The sequence below is a fragment of the Tasmannia lanceolata genome, unplaced genomic scaffold (assembly GCF_043159265.1).
Source record: "Tasmannia lanceolata isolate RefF3 unplaced genomic scaffold, GAP_Taslan_0.1 ptg000048l, whole genome shotgun sequence".
Lineage (NCBI taxonomy): Eukaryota > Viridiplantae > Streptophyta > Magnoliopsida > Canellales > Winteraceae > Tasmannia > Tasmannia lanceolata.
Window position 1 is genome coordinate 748263 of NW_027518725.1, and position 16015 is coordinate 764277.

The 16015-nt window shown below is 38.9% G+C and overlaps 1 pseudogene; it reads right to left on the reverse strand.

The window, feature by feature from the left end:
- Positions 1 to 8999: 8999 nt before the first annotated feature.
- On the reverse strand, positions 9000 to 14771 carry LOC143864440 (flotillin-like protein 4; annotated as a pseudogene).
- Positions 14772 to 16015: the final 1244 nt, after the last annotated feature.

Here is a 16015-nt window from a genome sequence, read left to right on the forward strand (position 1 = left end):
CCTAACCCTCTGTGTCATCTTCTCCGGTCAAGCTCCGATTGAGCTCCGGCAAAGCTCCGGTCAGATCTGGTGGATTATGGTTAGAAGACCTGTGTTCCCTTTGCTGTTTGTTATCATCTCAGAGCTTCGGATCTCAAAGCTTCGGATTCTTGATTAGGCCCCAATCGATCGGATCATTGTCATTTTAACAGGTAATTTTTCTCGCATGAGCGTATTCGAGTAGAGCTCTGAGTTTGTTCTGATGTTGAGAAAATCCTCACTTGGATTATCCTCATTCGAAGCTTATTTTCGCCATATAAGAGAAATTCAAATCAGATCCTTTGGCTTGGATATCCTACATCCACAAACCAATTGGCCCTTGTAGTTCAGATTTAGGTCAAAGCATTTGATTTGAATCTCTCTTTTCTGGACTAATTGAGCTCCTTGATTCAAATCCTAATAATATTTTTCGAGTTGAATTTATGATATTTTTAGCTCAGTTGTACATTGAATGTATCATATTTTCATTTCTTTTTTATTTGGATCTAAATCACAATGTAGATTATTTCTATTATGTTGAAATGAAAAATCTGTGTATTTCATTGGTATTGTGCTGAATTAAGAGTTCTTGTAGTTCATGTTCATCATGTTCAACTGTATGCTCTTGTAAATCGTTTACATTGTGATGAGTTGAGACTTTTTGTACCTCATTTATGTGTGCTGAATTATTGGCTGAAGGTCGTTGTGTGAGCTCATGAATTCTGCCTGTCTAGTTCACTAGATGATTATATTGTCAGTGATTCCATTAATTGGTCTCATTGTGTTGACTATGCTAGTTCAGTTTTTATGAACCCTAGTAATTCATAGAGAAATTATCCATAGAGGGATATTACAGGGTAGTATATAGGGTAGCTGTCATTGATGTTGGTTCACTTTGGTTGTTCTTTCTTACTTTAATTGATTTTATTTTTTTTTAGATTTAAAATGTTTGTGAGAGAGGTGGCTGTTTGGAATACTTAGTCTCTGTGCATAGGGGTTGAACCTTGTCATTTTGCTTTCCTGCTTTGAGTGCATATCTTTAATGTTGAGGAGAAGTAAAGGAATAAACCAATTCTTATTAAGGGAAGTGACTGTCAATAGTATTATTATATTTTTTTTTATTAGGGGACGGGCAAGATAAAGTAGAATTTCTTTTGATGTGAACTTCAACACTTTGCATTTTGGATATAATTTGTAACCTTAGTATCTTTTTAATTCAAATATCTTATATGGACTTGCGATGTTTGTGAATTCGCTGTAGCCATTTCTTTTGTGTTTCGATATACAGCTTGAAAATTTTATTTCTTAAGGAGTGAGTATATTCAGTTATCTTTGGATGTTTATAAAATAATCAAAATTTCCGCTTAGGAATAACTGACATATTGAATTCATGGCAATTAAACCTTAGAATTTAAAGATTATGCTTTTCCTGATTATCACTCATGCTTAAGGAGTTTATATTCTTGTAGATAATTGTCTCGTTTGTATAGCTAGAAATGCTTCATTTAAGATAGATTTGATAGTGTTGATTCATACAAGTTGAAAGATCTTCTTCTCAGAATTATTTTCATATCTGTAGGATTTTTTTTGAAACATACTTGTTAGTTTAGGAATCCTATCCATTAAATAAAACATTTATCATTACAAAGGGCGATGAAGGCGCTAGCCCAAGCCCATCCTTAGGGGACTCGCTCAATCTAAGTAGCGCCCCCCTCTTTTGTTTAATAGGCCTACCCAACCTTTTGGATTTCTTTTAACCATTTTTTTAAAAAAAAAACCCTTCTCTGGGCAATGATAAGGTTACTTGGAGCCCGTCTTTGTGTTTTGTGGCTCACCGTTTTTTGCACTTGAATCTGCACAAGTTGATGCCCCCTGTTATGCACCAAAATTTATAAAAATCAGAAATATCATTGCATGCATTTGTATAATTTGTTGAAAATTTAAGATTCTTCTTTTATGTTAAGTTTTGAGTCAGGTTCTGAAGATGAATGGACTGTTCAGGTGAGACTATCTTGAAAACTTATCATACTTATTTTTTATTTAAATAAATTGTTTAATTGAAGAAGGAAATCAGATGACTACTCTATTCGATGTTATCGACATGAGTACTGTTTGATTTTAAGGCGGTTTGTAGAAATATTATATGTGTATGAAATCAGATGATTACTTTGGCATCATCTGATTTCGTTGGAGTCCCCGTATTGGGGTTTGTGGTTGGCTTTGAAGTGTTAAATATCATTTTTTATTTTATTAGGCTACCCAGCGGTTGGTCTGGGCTAATTAATTTTATTTTAAATAAATTGTTTAATTGAAGAAGGAAATCAGATAATTTGCACTATTCGATGTCCTTGACACGAATATCGTTTGATTTCAAGGCGGTTTGTAGAAATATTATACGTGTAGGAAATCAGATGATTACTTTGGCATCATCTGATTTCATTGGAGTCCCCGTATTGGGGTTTGTGGTTGGCTTTGAAGTGTTTAATATTGTTCTTACTTCATTAGGCTACCTAGCGGCTGGTCTGGGCTAATTAATGTTGTTTATCATGCTATGATTGCTATTATTACAGGTTGTGTACTCTTTAGTTATAAGTCTTTCTTTGCTTAGTACTTGATTTGTTTATATAAGAATTGAATGGAAATTTGAGATTGCCTAGTAGCTCTTTTCTGCTCTCTTGGTGGACTAGCGGTCTTCTAGACTTCTTTAGATACTAGAACCTGCACTAGGAGACATATTCTGTCTCATTAGGATTTCCTCCTTTGGAGGCAAGCCTCTCTTTTTTTAGCTTAACCTCAGGGAGGTTGCTTTGATTTTGATAAATGGTGTACCCATAGGAGGCATGCCTTGCCTCATTTAGAGAGCCTTTGAATCATTCGTTTGTGTGGTGATGTTATCGGGGAAGTCTTTGACTCATTTGATCTTTATTGATGTTATTAGGGAGTCATCTGTCTTGGCTTTGTAAGTAATTAGCCTTTAGAAGGCCTGCTTGGCCTCATTTGTAGAATCCTCTCTGAGGTTGCACCTCAATTTGTTCCTCTGTTAATTAGAGACCAATTTGGTCAATTAGTTGTCTTAGCCTTGCTTACACCTTGCAAGGGCAATGATAAGGTTACTTGGAGCCCATCTTTGTGTGTGTTTGGGAGACCCGCCCGGTCTCATTCTCTCGCTAGTTCTCCTCTTTGTGCGTCGTTTGGTTTTTGGGAGAACACCCTACTCGGCTTGACTTCAAACTCCTACCCTTATGGGGTACTGGGCGCACATTTGTTGCACCCTAGGGCTAAGTAGCTGTCCGGCCCGGCTGGGTGTTTTACCTCTGCCAAATGTGCAAATTATTGTTCCTTTTCTTTTAGGGAGTCTCTGACTCATTTATCCTTTAGTTGGTGTTAGTGGAGTCTTTGACTCGTGTTTCTTTTTCTTTTAGAGAGTCTTTGACTCATTTATCCTTTAGTTGGTATTAGTGGAGTCTTTGACTCATGTTTCTTTTTCTTTTAGAGAGTCTTTGACTCATTTATCCTTTAGTTGGTGTTATTGGAGTCTTTGACTCGTGTTTCCATTTCTTTTAGAGAGTCATTGACTCATTTATCCTTTTAGTTGGTATTGTTAGAGTCTTTGACTCATATTCCTTTTCTTTCAGAGAGTCTTTGACTCACTTGTCCTTTGCGGTGTTATTAGAGAGTCTTTGACTCATTCGCTCTTATAATGGTATTATTAGAGCCTAGTTTCTCCTTTTAGCCCTAGGATTTGGCCATAGGGTATTGTTTTTTGTATTTTCCCTCCGGTCTTTGACCAAGAGGGTGAAAACATCAGAAACCTATAATCCAAAAATATCGAAACATTTGAATTGTTTTAAAATGTTCTGAGTGTAGTTAGAGAGTTCGTTTCGAACTACGTTGGCTTGATCCTCTTTCACGAGGTACGTAGTGCAGCTTGGGATCCATATCCCAAGTCCAGCCAAACTTTTTGTAAATAATATTTTAAACTTTCTTCAAAAACCTTTAAAACCTTGTTTTTCAAAAGATCTCCCTCTAGAGTTAGGAGTTTCTCCTAGATAGAGAGTTTTAGAGTTAGGTGTTTCTTTTGATAGGTTGTTTGTTTGTTTGTTTTGTTGTGTGCTTGTTTTAGAGTTAAGGGTCTGTCCTAGAGTTATAGGAGCGCCTCCGTCCAGTCAGTTGGCGATCCACATCACCGAGTGATGACTAGAGTAGGATACGCTAGTCCACCTTTGGTTTTCCTTAGGAAATACAGCCTAGTTACACATAGGCTGTAGGAATCACCTGCATTAGCTTAGGGCTAATCTGCATTTAGTTAAGGCATATAGGGTGTCCTAAAATCCACAATTCACTGAAATTTAAATAATCGTACAATAAACTTTAATAATTGGTCCGGTCTTTTAGATCGAGTCTAGGATAGAGGGCTAGGTGTCTTAGGCATCCTAGCTTAGAATAGGCGCGAAGAACTACGTTGCCTTGATTCTCGTGGAGGCGGAGATACGTAGGCTTCTTTGGATGAATACCAGACCATCCGAGGACTCGGGCTAATAATTTAGAGTCTTAGGATTTGTTGTGTAGTTATTGTATGATTTGATATGTTTTCTTACTTTCTTGTACTGATCCTATACCTTTAGCTATAGCTTGCATGTGTTTGCACATCAGAACTTAGACACCCATTAAGCTTGTCACTCATAACCTAGCTATGCTTAGGTGACACATCTTTCATTTTATTTTATGTGTGCTTATTATTTTATCCTCAGAAAATGCATGCTTAGGTAGACGACTCCTGAGGATTGTTCCCATTTCACATGATTTTTACCCAAACTTCTTTGGAGTTAATAATAAATGGCATAAGAGACCAAGTGCTTGCACTCGGACGAATCGGGGGTGCTCTCAGACCTTCCCCATTCGTAACCAGGCATGAACCCATATATATTTCTGGTTATCCATTGCACAGAGGATTTGATTTTAGGGTTCCATGGCATATCCATGGATGGCGACTCTGAGTTTATTTCAGGTATGTCTTGATTTCGAGCATTGGCTCCGGATCGAGACATATCTCTTTCTTTTTGTATCGCCACTCGTGCTATGCTATGAGGGTGGCATTCGTTTTGAGAGTTCCTTGGTAGAGCTCTCCTTCACACGTGGATGATCCAGAGAGGGTGTTAGGGACCCGTTCCCTCTCGCCGCCTATCTCGGATCGGGGTCCACAACATCCTATACACACCTGCCACCTCATTCATACCACCACCCGCAATCTCACGACCATTGCCATTAGTCCAAACACTAATTTTGGCTGTAATCCTTGTATAGCCCCAGCATTAATCTTCACGATCTCTTGAAATAATCCCCCATTGACCATCAAGTAATCCCTCAAACTAGTGTAATTTCTGTCCAAGGCCTTTAGCAATGTGCTAACATAGACGCCTTGTGCCTGCGCACTGCCATTAGTCCCTCTGCCTCCTTTTGCTTGGCGTAAAGCTCCCCTAAAGCCGCTTGTTGACGAGCGAAGAGGGCTGCCTCTACGGCCACTCGCCGGGCGTCGGCCTCTTTCTTCTTCTCCTAATTACTTCATTTTGTTCCATTTATGTAATTTCTGTGTTTTTTTTTCTATTTTGAATTGTGTAATTCGTAGAAGAAATTGTTTGATCTGTTTTTTATTTTCTGTTGGTTAGGGTTTTTTTATTAGGATCTTGATTGAAGGGATGTGATGAGATATAATTAGGAACAATTCTAATATAGAGCTGTGCAGATTTTCCTAAATTGTTAGGTTTCCTAATAAGATTTTCCTACTAAATTGTTAGGTTTATGATACGTACTTGTTATGGTGTATATGATTTAGTTTTAAGTAGTTATTGTAGGATTGTGTATTTTAGATTTGCGGGGTTGGTTACTTGTTATGTGTCATTTAAATGAGTAAATGGGTTGATGATGTGATACTCTCTTTGTGCTTGTATTTAAGTTCTTTATTTCAATGAAATGGGAACCCAACTAGAGCCAGGATTTGAGACAGGTAGATGCCTTTCACCTTCTTCATGAAATTTTTCTAAAGGATACATTTAGCTGACGCCAACTAGTTTGGGACAATGGCTTTGTTGAGTTGACTTGAGTATTTCAATGAAATGGGAGAAAGAATTTTACAGTAGCAGAGGAAACTTTGTTTAGGAGAGTAATGGTTCCTCTCGAATTGAACTTTAGGAGGTCCGGTTGCCTCGAATCAACATCTCTCTCTCTGTTCTTTCTATCGTTTTAATTTTGTTTATTTGTGTTTCGGCCAATTGGGCATGTGACGGTTTCCTTATTTTTTTGGGTTTCATTTTCTCTCGTCGATATGTTTTCGTTTTGTTCATTGTGAATTTTGTTTCCCGGAGTTGACGCGTGATTCGTGTAGGGTTTTGGATTTATAAGTATTTTTTTAAGTCTTATGATTAGCTGAATTTCTTGATCTATCGTGATCTTGTGTTATCCAGATGTCTTTCAGTTTGGGATATTCTGACCAATTGTGGTGTTTGTAGAGAGTATTTTCTTCTAGGGAAAACTGCCTCTTGGTTTGTAGTTATCTTTGCAAAAATCTTGATCCCTTCAGTTTTCTTCTGCAAAGATGTCTGTCATTCTTCATTTTTCATCAGAAATTCAATCTTGTGTCATTTCCACTTTTAGAGCTTTTGAATTTGGTAGAAATAACGTAGTTTCAAAACTCCCCCGAGTCGACCTCATTTTACAAGCCGAGGCGAGGGGATTGCTATTTGGATTACGGTGGTATTCTGCCAACAATTTGGGCCCTCTGATTGTGGAGGGAGACTCCACCAATGTGATAGCTTGGGCTACCAATCAAGGCAGAGGGCCTTGGAGACTACATAACATTATCGACGAGATACGAGATCTGGTTAGATGTCTAAGACCACATCTTGCTCACAGGAGAAGGACGGCCAATTCAATGGCAGACCCTCTATCCAAAGATGGGGTGTATGTGACGGGAACAAATGTCATTTGTATTGTAAATCCAGGGTCTTTATAGGCATTGTACTGTCAGATCTCTCTTTTTTTGCTTATGTACAGGGACATCTTGTCCCTCCTTCTGATTCAATAAAATTCTTTGTTAATTTTCAAAAAAAAAAAAAGGTTAATCCAAACTCCTTTGACTCTCCCAAGTTATGACCACGTCAACTAAGTACTCATCCATGTCAACAAAGTAGTCAGTTACGTCATGCCAAGTTGACTAGGATTTGCTTTGGCCACATTTTAACCCACATCCATGTTTTGAGACACCGAGAAATATGCCTCGAAACGGTTATTTGATCGAGAAAAACAAAGGCAAAACATAAAAATTTAAACAGTCAAGAAATTTTCATTATGATTGAGTATCTGGCTATCTGCAATTCTTATTTCAACTTTGATGGAATATCTTGAACTCACGAGTTTTGATTTTGAGGAATGCATTTTTTTTTATCATTTTGTTGAGTATTTGGATGCATCTCGTACCTCTTTGAGTGCCCCATTATCTGGATAATTGTATTTTTTCTTCTTTCTGCTTTTTTTTGTATTGACCATCTCGGTCTCCCTTTTCTTAATATAATTGCCATGATTCAAGGAAAAAACAAGTATTTTGATGCATCTCTGTTCTTATTGCTGTCTTGGTGATACAAAGGTTTCATCTTCTTTACAGAGTCATGTACAGTTCCCTTTTTTAGGGCACTGTCCATGGGTTGATTATTCTCAACCTCATATGTCAAATCTACCGAACTTGCGAGCATTTATATCTGCTTAGACTAATTACCAGGGACCCCATCCACCACCACCCACACACACAAATTTTATGTTGGTTGGGTTGTTTATTTCCACATAACAAGATGCAGTTCATTTTTCTTATTTTGATATAGCCATTCTTCGCCAAGGTTATCTTTGGTCATTATCCATTTCTCATGGAAAATCAAAGTGATCTTTAGAAAGCCCACCTAGCTGCATGTGAAGTGCCTTTGGAGTTGTGTGACAGTCCTTTGACACAATTAGCTGTCTAGATCTCGTGATTTGCCTAGTTAGTCAGAGAAGTTATAAAAGCATTGTAGTCCCTGCAAATTATATTACTTGGGAATTCCTTCCACAAATCATTCACTAGTAATTCCAGGTAGTGAACTCAAAAGCATTTGATCATTTGATTGAAGTGGCTCTGTATCTCCCACTTTGAAGTTAGAAGAGAAGTAGCTGTGATCATGTGATTGGGATGGGCTCAGAGAGAGTGCATTTGTTGCCCTTCGAGTACAATGATCCATGATGTTAAATACAATTAGGATGTAATCCAATGTATTTTCTAGAGGGGAACAGTATTCTGTCTCCAAAGGTACATTGTTAGAGGTGGAAAAGTGTTTGATGAGAGCGTAAGCAAATGAAAATTTGCTTATATTTGATTTGACATTATAGTTTTAATAAATTTGTTGTGTACTTCTTTGTTAAAGACCCAATTACACCAAAAGCATAGGATGACAGAATTGGTGGTATTTAATCATCTATACTTCAACCAACCAAACACCCCCACTACATCTGCACGACACTTAAGGCCCTGTTTGTTTTGGATTTTGGAAATCGATTGGGAGTCCCAGACTGATTATTGGACTCAAATTTAGGTTTAGCTTTGAGTACAATAATCAGTTTTGAACTCACAATCGGATCTCAAAATTAGAAACAAACAGGGCCTTAATGTAGCTATAAAGAGAATTTAAATTATTTTTAATAGTTAGACATGTTTTTATCTATCATTATCAGCCCTCATTTTATTCCTATCCACTCACTGGCTATTACATTCCCACTCAGCAACTTTTCATTTCTAGCTGTTTTTTTTTTTCGTTCTAAAATAACTTCCACTCAGTGCATTCGTAATTCCACTAGTATACATCCAGCCAACTAAATACAGAAACTCTTAAAAACCCAACTAAAATATCAACCAAGTAGAATAAAAATCTAGAGAACATGCTACAAAAAATGTAGAAAAGATGCAAACTAAATTTCTACTCTTTTGTTCTTCTATATCAAGATAAGAAAGAAACTATCTGACTAAACATTTAACTCCCACGAAATCAATAAAAAAATGAAAAAAAAAGAAAAAAAGCTGATGAATCATTAATCATTCTGGTGAATCTTCTAGCGTGCCCATCCATGCCGGAGGCAGCATTCCCGTCTGCTCGTGCACGGTCTTAAATAATGGCGGTAACATCTTATACACGCCCGCCACTTCATTCATACCACCGCCCGCAACCTCACCGCCATTGCCATTAGTCCAAACACTGATCTTTGGTTGTAATCCTTGTATGGCCCCAGCATTGATCTTAGCCATCTCTTGAAACAATCCCCCATTGATCATCAAGTAATCCCTCAAGTTCGCATAATTTCCATCTAAGGCCTTGAGCAATGTGTTAACATAGACGCCCTGTGACTGCGCGAGTGCCACTACTCCCTCTGCCTCCTTTTGCTTTGCGTAGAGCTCCCCTAAAGCCGTTTGCTGACGAGCGAAGAGGGCTGCCTCTGCGGCCACTCGGCAGGCTTCGGCCTCCTTCTCCCTCTGATAGAGCTCTGCCTCTGCAGCCTTTTGCTTCTTGTAGAGCTTCCAATTTGCCTCTTGCACCTGTTTTTTTATAAACAAAATTCAAAGATGAAGGGGGTATTTGTATACAAGCTAAGAAGGGCCCTATATGCAAATAAAAAGGCTAGTGATATTCGCACTGCAATTTATGTTTCAATAATTACACAATCTCAACTTGTCTTTTCAATTTTAACTAGCTTTTACGAGCATATTGGGAACTATAATAACTTTTGATCACTGATTAAATAACAAAAGACAAGCTGAGTTTGTGCAATTATCACAACATGGTAGTACCAATTTCCCTGGGGCCCTGTTTGGATTGCAGGAAAGTTTGGAAAGGAAAAATATTTCTAAATTTTCCTGCTTATTTTTAAACACAAAAAGGGATTAACGTGAACCAAAATAACTCCCATCAGAAATTTTTTTCTTGCAATCCAAACAGATAGGTTGGGAAGAAGGCAAACCAAAAGGGGAGGAAATAACAATATCAAATGATAAATTAACAAAATCATACTTACCTTGGTCTCATACTCGACACTAGCCTTGCTAAGAAACTCAGCCTTGAGCTTCTCTGTCCGAGTTAAAGCATTCCTACTCTCCACCTCCCTCTGCAACTCAGCCTCTCTAATCGCCACCGCCTTCACGGCCTCAACCTCCGCCATCTGTGCTTGTTGGGCCCACGAAGCCTTCTTCGTTGCTAACTCAGCATTCGCCTTTGCCACATCAGCCTCCCTTTGATTCTCAAAAATCCTTAGCTCGGACTTCACCTTAATCTCCTCTTTCTTCCCTTCCCCTTGCCTATTCGTTGAGAAAATCTTAGTCTCCGCATCAATCTTCGCCGCATTCTGCGTGGTCTGCCCCTCCCTTAGCTTAGACCCAATCTCCCCTTTCATCCTAGCCTCGGCCACATCCACCTTGGCTTGGTTCGCAGCTTCCATCTGGGTCTTTTGACCCAAGTACGAAAAGTACTCATGGCCTTGAACATCCACAAGTTGCTTAACATTCGCGTTATAAATCAACAACCCAAATTGGTTCAATTCGAGCTGGACTTTCTCAAAAACTTCTTGTTTGAATTCTTTGGTACCTGTTAGAATATGTGACATCTTCATCAGCATGCATTAGAGCAGAAGATTTGACAATTTTATTTTAATCAAACCGTATATCAATTTTTTAATCCACATATGTTTGAGAGGACATGTTAGAATATGTGAGAGCTGATGTTACCTTTGAAAATTTGTTCCATGGTCATGGACGCGGCGACGACACGGGTCTCGCCTTCAATTACGCCTTGAACGAGCTCGGTGACATGCTTGGAGAGCTTGTTATGGGAGGACATGAGCTTGGCGTATTTGAGAAGGCTTTCACGGTCCTCGACCCGCGGGCCAATGGTGAAGACGGCGGGGAGGAGGAAAGGGAGCTTCTCCGCGCTCATGGCTTGGACTTCGAAGGTATAATTAACTGGGGAGATTTCGATGACAGTATACGATTGGCCGGGAAGGATCCATGCTTTCTTGGCTAGCTTGGTATCCTTAATATCGAAACCAGTGATGACTAGGTACTCACTAGCCTTGGCTACTTTGTACCACCACACCATGGTTGGAAGATGAGAGAGACTAGAAGAAGAAGAAGAAGAAGAATAAAAGGTGATGTGAAGATGTGAAGGACAAGAAAAAGGGAAGAAGAAGGTGGTTTCTCAGATGGAGAGTGAAGAACGTCTAGGCAGAGGAAGCACAAGCTGTTGTGTTTTTTTTGTTTGATACACGACCCATATTTATAGAATAAAACCCATATTCTCCCACGTTTCCTCTTTCTATTAAAACTCCACCTCTAATCTAACTAGAATTAGGCTTCCCAACTTAACATAACTCTTACTATGTTTCCTAATAGAAGGAGGACTAAGAAACCAAAAGGAAAATAAGAAACCGCCCATCACAAAACCGGTTGCGGATAAGTCTCTTCTCTGATAAAACCGACTTAACAAGAATTTATGATTGTGGGGAAGTCTCTTTTATTTGAATTTCTGATTGGCTGATATTGACTAACAAGAATTTGTTATCCTAACAATAGAGAGCAAAATTCCAGAAAAGTTTGGATATGAGCTAAACCGTCAACAAAAAAAATAATTCTAGAAAAGTTTTTCTTTCGAAGAAAAAACAATCCCTAGACCCAAACATGCCTTTAGGTTACTTTATTTACACCTATTTTCCATGAAATGATTTTTCAAAAATTGAGAAAATTGCAAACCTACTATAGGCCCTAGAATTGTTTTCCATGCAATATTATTTTCCATGGAAACTTTATGCCATAAATTTCCCAATCCTCCCCCACCCCCCTAAATCCAAACACCCCCTTAAAAAATTTCAAACTCTATAGTATGCCTATGTTAAAGAGACATATTTCTTGTGGCTAAGATCCATCCAACTGGGCTGATTGACACAATTTTCTTCAATACTTAATAAGCGTAAAAAGAGTAGCATTGATAAAAATACATAATTAATTAAAAACAAAATTAGCATCACACAAAATAAAATAAAATACGATAATTACACCCATTTTCGACACACATGAACCTTTTTTTTTAAATGGTAGAAGTATATTATGAAAGGGAAGGGGACTGAGATGGACCGCACCCAAAATTAAACGGAAAGAAAAATAAAAAAGAAACAAAATAACAAAAAACAGCATAATCAACTATGGAGGGAGAAAATCGAACCACTCCAACTCCAAACGGTCAACCCCACTTCTAGCCAACCCATCCACCTCCCCATTAGCACTCACATATTTATAATTTCATTTTAATTAGCTGATGAATTTTTTAGCGTCCCCATCCATGCCGGAGGAAGCATCCCTGTCTGCTCGTTCAATGTCTTAAATAATGGCGGTAACATCTTATACATGCCTGCCACCTCATTCATACCACCACCCGCAATCTCACCACCATTGCCATTTGTCCAAACACTAATCTTTGGTTGTAATCCTTGTATAGCCCCAGCATTAATCTTCGCGATCTCTTGAAATAATCCCCCATTGATCATCAAGTAATCCCTCAAACTGGCGTAATTTCCGTCCAAGGCCTTTAGCAATGTGCTAACATAGACGCCTTGTGCCTGCGCGAGTGCCACTAGTCCCTCTACCTCCTTTTGCTTGGTGTAAAGCTCCCCTAAAGCCGCTTGTTGACGAGCGAAGAGGGCTGCCTCTGCGGCCACTCGCCGGCCGTCGGCCTCTTTCTCCTTCTCATACAGCACTGCCTCAGCAGCCTTTTGTTTCTTATAGAGCTCCCAATTTGCCTCTTGCACCTGTTATTTTTTGTTTGGAAAAAAACCAAAAGATTAAGGGGGTATTTTGATACAAGCAAAAAGGGGGGCCTATATTGAAATAAAGTTTTTTAAAGCAAATAATATTTACAAGAAGAATGCTAAACTGAAGGGTGTGCTTACAAAAACCCAACTACAAGGGCGCCTCCATTGGACCATCTCACCAAACTGCATTTATTATTCATTTAATTTTATATTTTTTGGCCATTATAAATTCACTTTCATAGATGGTCCAATGGGGGCACCCTTGCAGGTGGTTTTTGCAAAGGGCACCCCTCAGTTTATCATTCCTCTATTGACAAATATAACATTAAGGCCTATATATTTTGAGGCCATTATCTATACAATCTACTTATACTTCTATGCTTCACATAAATCAAAACTCTTACCTTTTAGAGAGAAATTATATGGTGTTGGGCCTTACAACAATAAGGCCCTTGTACGGTGGAGGTACCACGCTTGATATTTAATCCAGCAGCAGCTTCTTAAAAAGTGAGCTGATGATATTTGCACTACGGAGTTTTAACAATTGCGTGCATAAACTCAGCTTCTCTTTTGAGAGCTTTTTTATTTTTTGTTTTGGAAACTGTATTAACTTTTTATTGCTGTTTAAAAGATAAAATACAAGCTGGGTTTGTGTAATTATCAGAACATGGTAGTGCCAACATCAGTAGCCTTCAAAAATTCCTAGGTATCTTAGTTATTCTTTAAAAGCTTTGGTAAAAAAAGGAATAAAAAGGTAAGAGGGGTGGTTGGGTAGAATACGGGGTGGAAATATCATTTCCCTAATGCCCCTGTTTGGATTGCGGGAAGTTTTTGAAAAAGTTTAGAAGGGAAAAATAATTCTAAAATTTGTCACTTTTTTTTAAACACACAAAAGATAACTTGAAGTCTTGAACCTACCCTATTCTACTTTTAGTGAGAGGGACATTCAATTTATGATAATGACCCTCTAAATTAACCACAATCATATTATTTCCCTCTAAATATTGGAAAGAAACAACTTTCCAAGAAAATACATTTCATCGGAAAACAACTTATTCATAAGCAAGGCCTAGGTTGGGAACAAGGGAAAACAAAAGGGGTTGGAATATCATTTTTCAATGATAAGATAACAAAATCATACATACCCTGGTCTCATACTCAGCACTAGCCTTACTAAGTAACTCAGCCTTCAGCTTCTCTGTCCGAGTTAAAGCATTCCTCCTCTCCACCTCCCTCTGCAACTCAGCCTCTCTAATCGCCAACGCCTTTGCCGCTTCAACCTCCGCCATCTGTGTCTGTTAGGACCACAAAGCATTCTTCGTCACCAACTCAGCATTTGCCTTTGCCACATTAGCATCCCTCTCGTTCTCAAAAATCTTCACCTCGGCCTTCACCTTAATCTCCTCCTTCTTCCCCTCCCCTTGCCTTTTCGTCGAGAAAATCTTTGTCTCCGCATCGATCTTCGCCGCATGTTGTGTGGTCTGCCCCTCCCTTAGCTTAGACCCAACTCCCCTTTCATCCTAACCTTGGCCACACCCACCTTGGCTTGGTTCGCAGCTTCCATCTGGGTCTCTCCTTCGATTACGCCTTGAACGAGCTCTTTGACGTGGTGGGATAGCTTGTCGTGGGATGACATGAGTTTTGGCGTATTTGAGAAGGCTTTCGAAGTCGTCTCCTCATGGGCCGATGGTGAAGACGGCGGGGAGGAGGAAGGGGAGCTTCTCGGCGCTCATCCCTTGGACATTGAATGTGTAGTTTACGGGGGAGATATCGAATACGGTGTAGGATTGGCCAGGGAGGATCCATGCTTGCTTGGCTAGTTTGATATCCTTAATTTTGTAACCAGTGATTACTAAGTACGCAGTTGCCTTGGCAACTTTGTAGAGGTGGGGGGATTATAAAGGAGGGAAGAAGGGGGTTTCGTTCTCTTCGTAGAATGAGAGTAGAATGTTTATGTAGAGGTTGCTGTTGTGTGGTGGGCAAATTGAATGGGAAATGATTTTTTTTTTTAATATACCTAGTATACAATCTTTTTTAAAGGCTCTGTGGCTTTCAAAAGCCATTTCAAAACAAAAAAATGAAATGATATGAGCATGACCAGGTTTTGATATTTGCACTAACTCATCTCGTCTTTCATTATTTAAAGAGCTGTCAAAGGTGATTACAGTTCCCAAAAACCTTTCACAAAGCCAATTAAAAAAGAAAAGACAAGCTGGGTTTGTGCAGTTATTAAAAAATGGTCGTGATATCCTTTCCCAACAAAAAAAAAGGGCGGCCAGTGCATGAGACTCCCGCCATTGCAGGGTCTGGGGAGGGCTAGATGTACGCACCCATACCCCTGCTTTGCAGAGAGGCTGTTTCCTTGACTCGAACCCGTGACCACCAGGTCACAATGGAGCAAACTTACCATTGCCCCAAGGCTCGCCCTCTATATCATTTCCCAACAAAAAAAAAAGTTGGACAATGCATAATTTTCAAGAGAACAGATATAGAAGGCAGTGCAAGTGCTGTGAAAGGGATGGAAGTATTATTTCTGCCTGTATTGTTTTTGGGGATTTGCTTGAGACCATCCAAGGCATTTTGCTGGCTGGCTGTTGCATGACAGAGCAGCTACATATCAGATTTTGTCTTATTCATTTAATTCATTTGAGGTGGCTACTCTCAAGCAACAGCCAGCCCGCTAAATGCTTTCTGCAATGGAAACTAGTAAATCTCTTTTTAATATACTTATGCTCAAATCTGTTAAAGGCACTCTGGCTTTCAAATTTCAAAAGCTGCTAATTGTCTATTTTAAAAAAGTCAAAACAAAAAAGGTCAAAAACGCATAATTTTAGAAGGTAGCCCAAATGCTTGGAAAGGGGTGGGTACTATTTCCGCTTGCATGTCTTTGTCCATTATTTTTTATTTTTGCCGAGTGAGTTATAACTGGAAAGAGAGAAAAGAAAAGAGTGAACAGCAATGTAGAGATGGCCAAACCCAAACAAACTCACCAACCCAAAGTAAGAGGAAAATTCCTGAAAGAATCCCTCTACTTTACAAGAGGAGCAAATAAAGAAAATGGTGTTCATACTTCCTATTTATGATAACATTGGCTCAGCTTTCTCATGAACCAAATAAGGTTTATTTCCAAGCA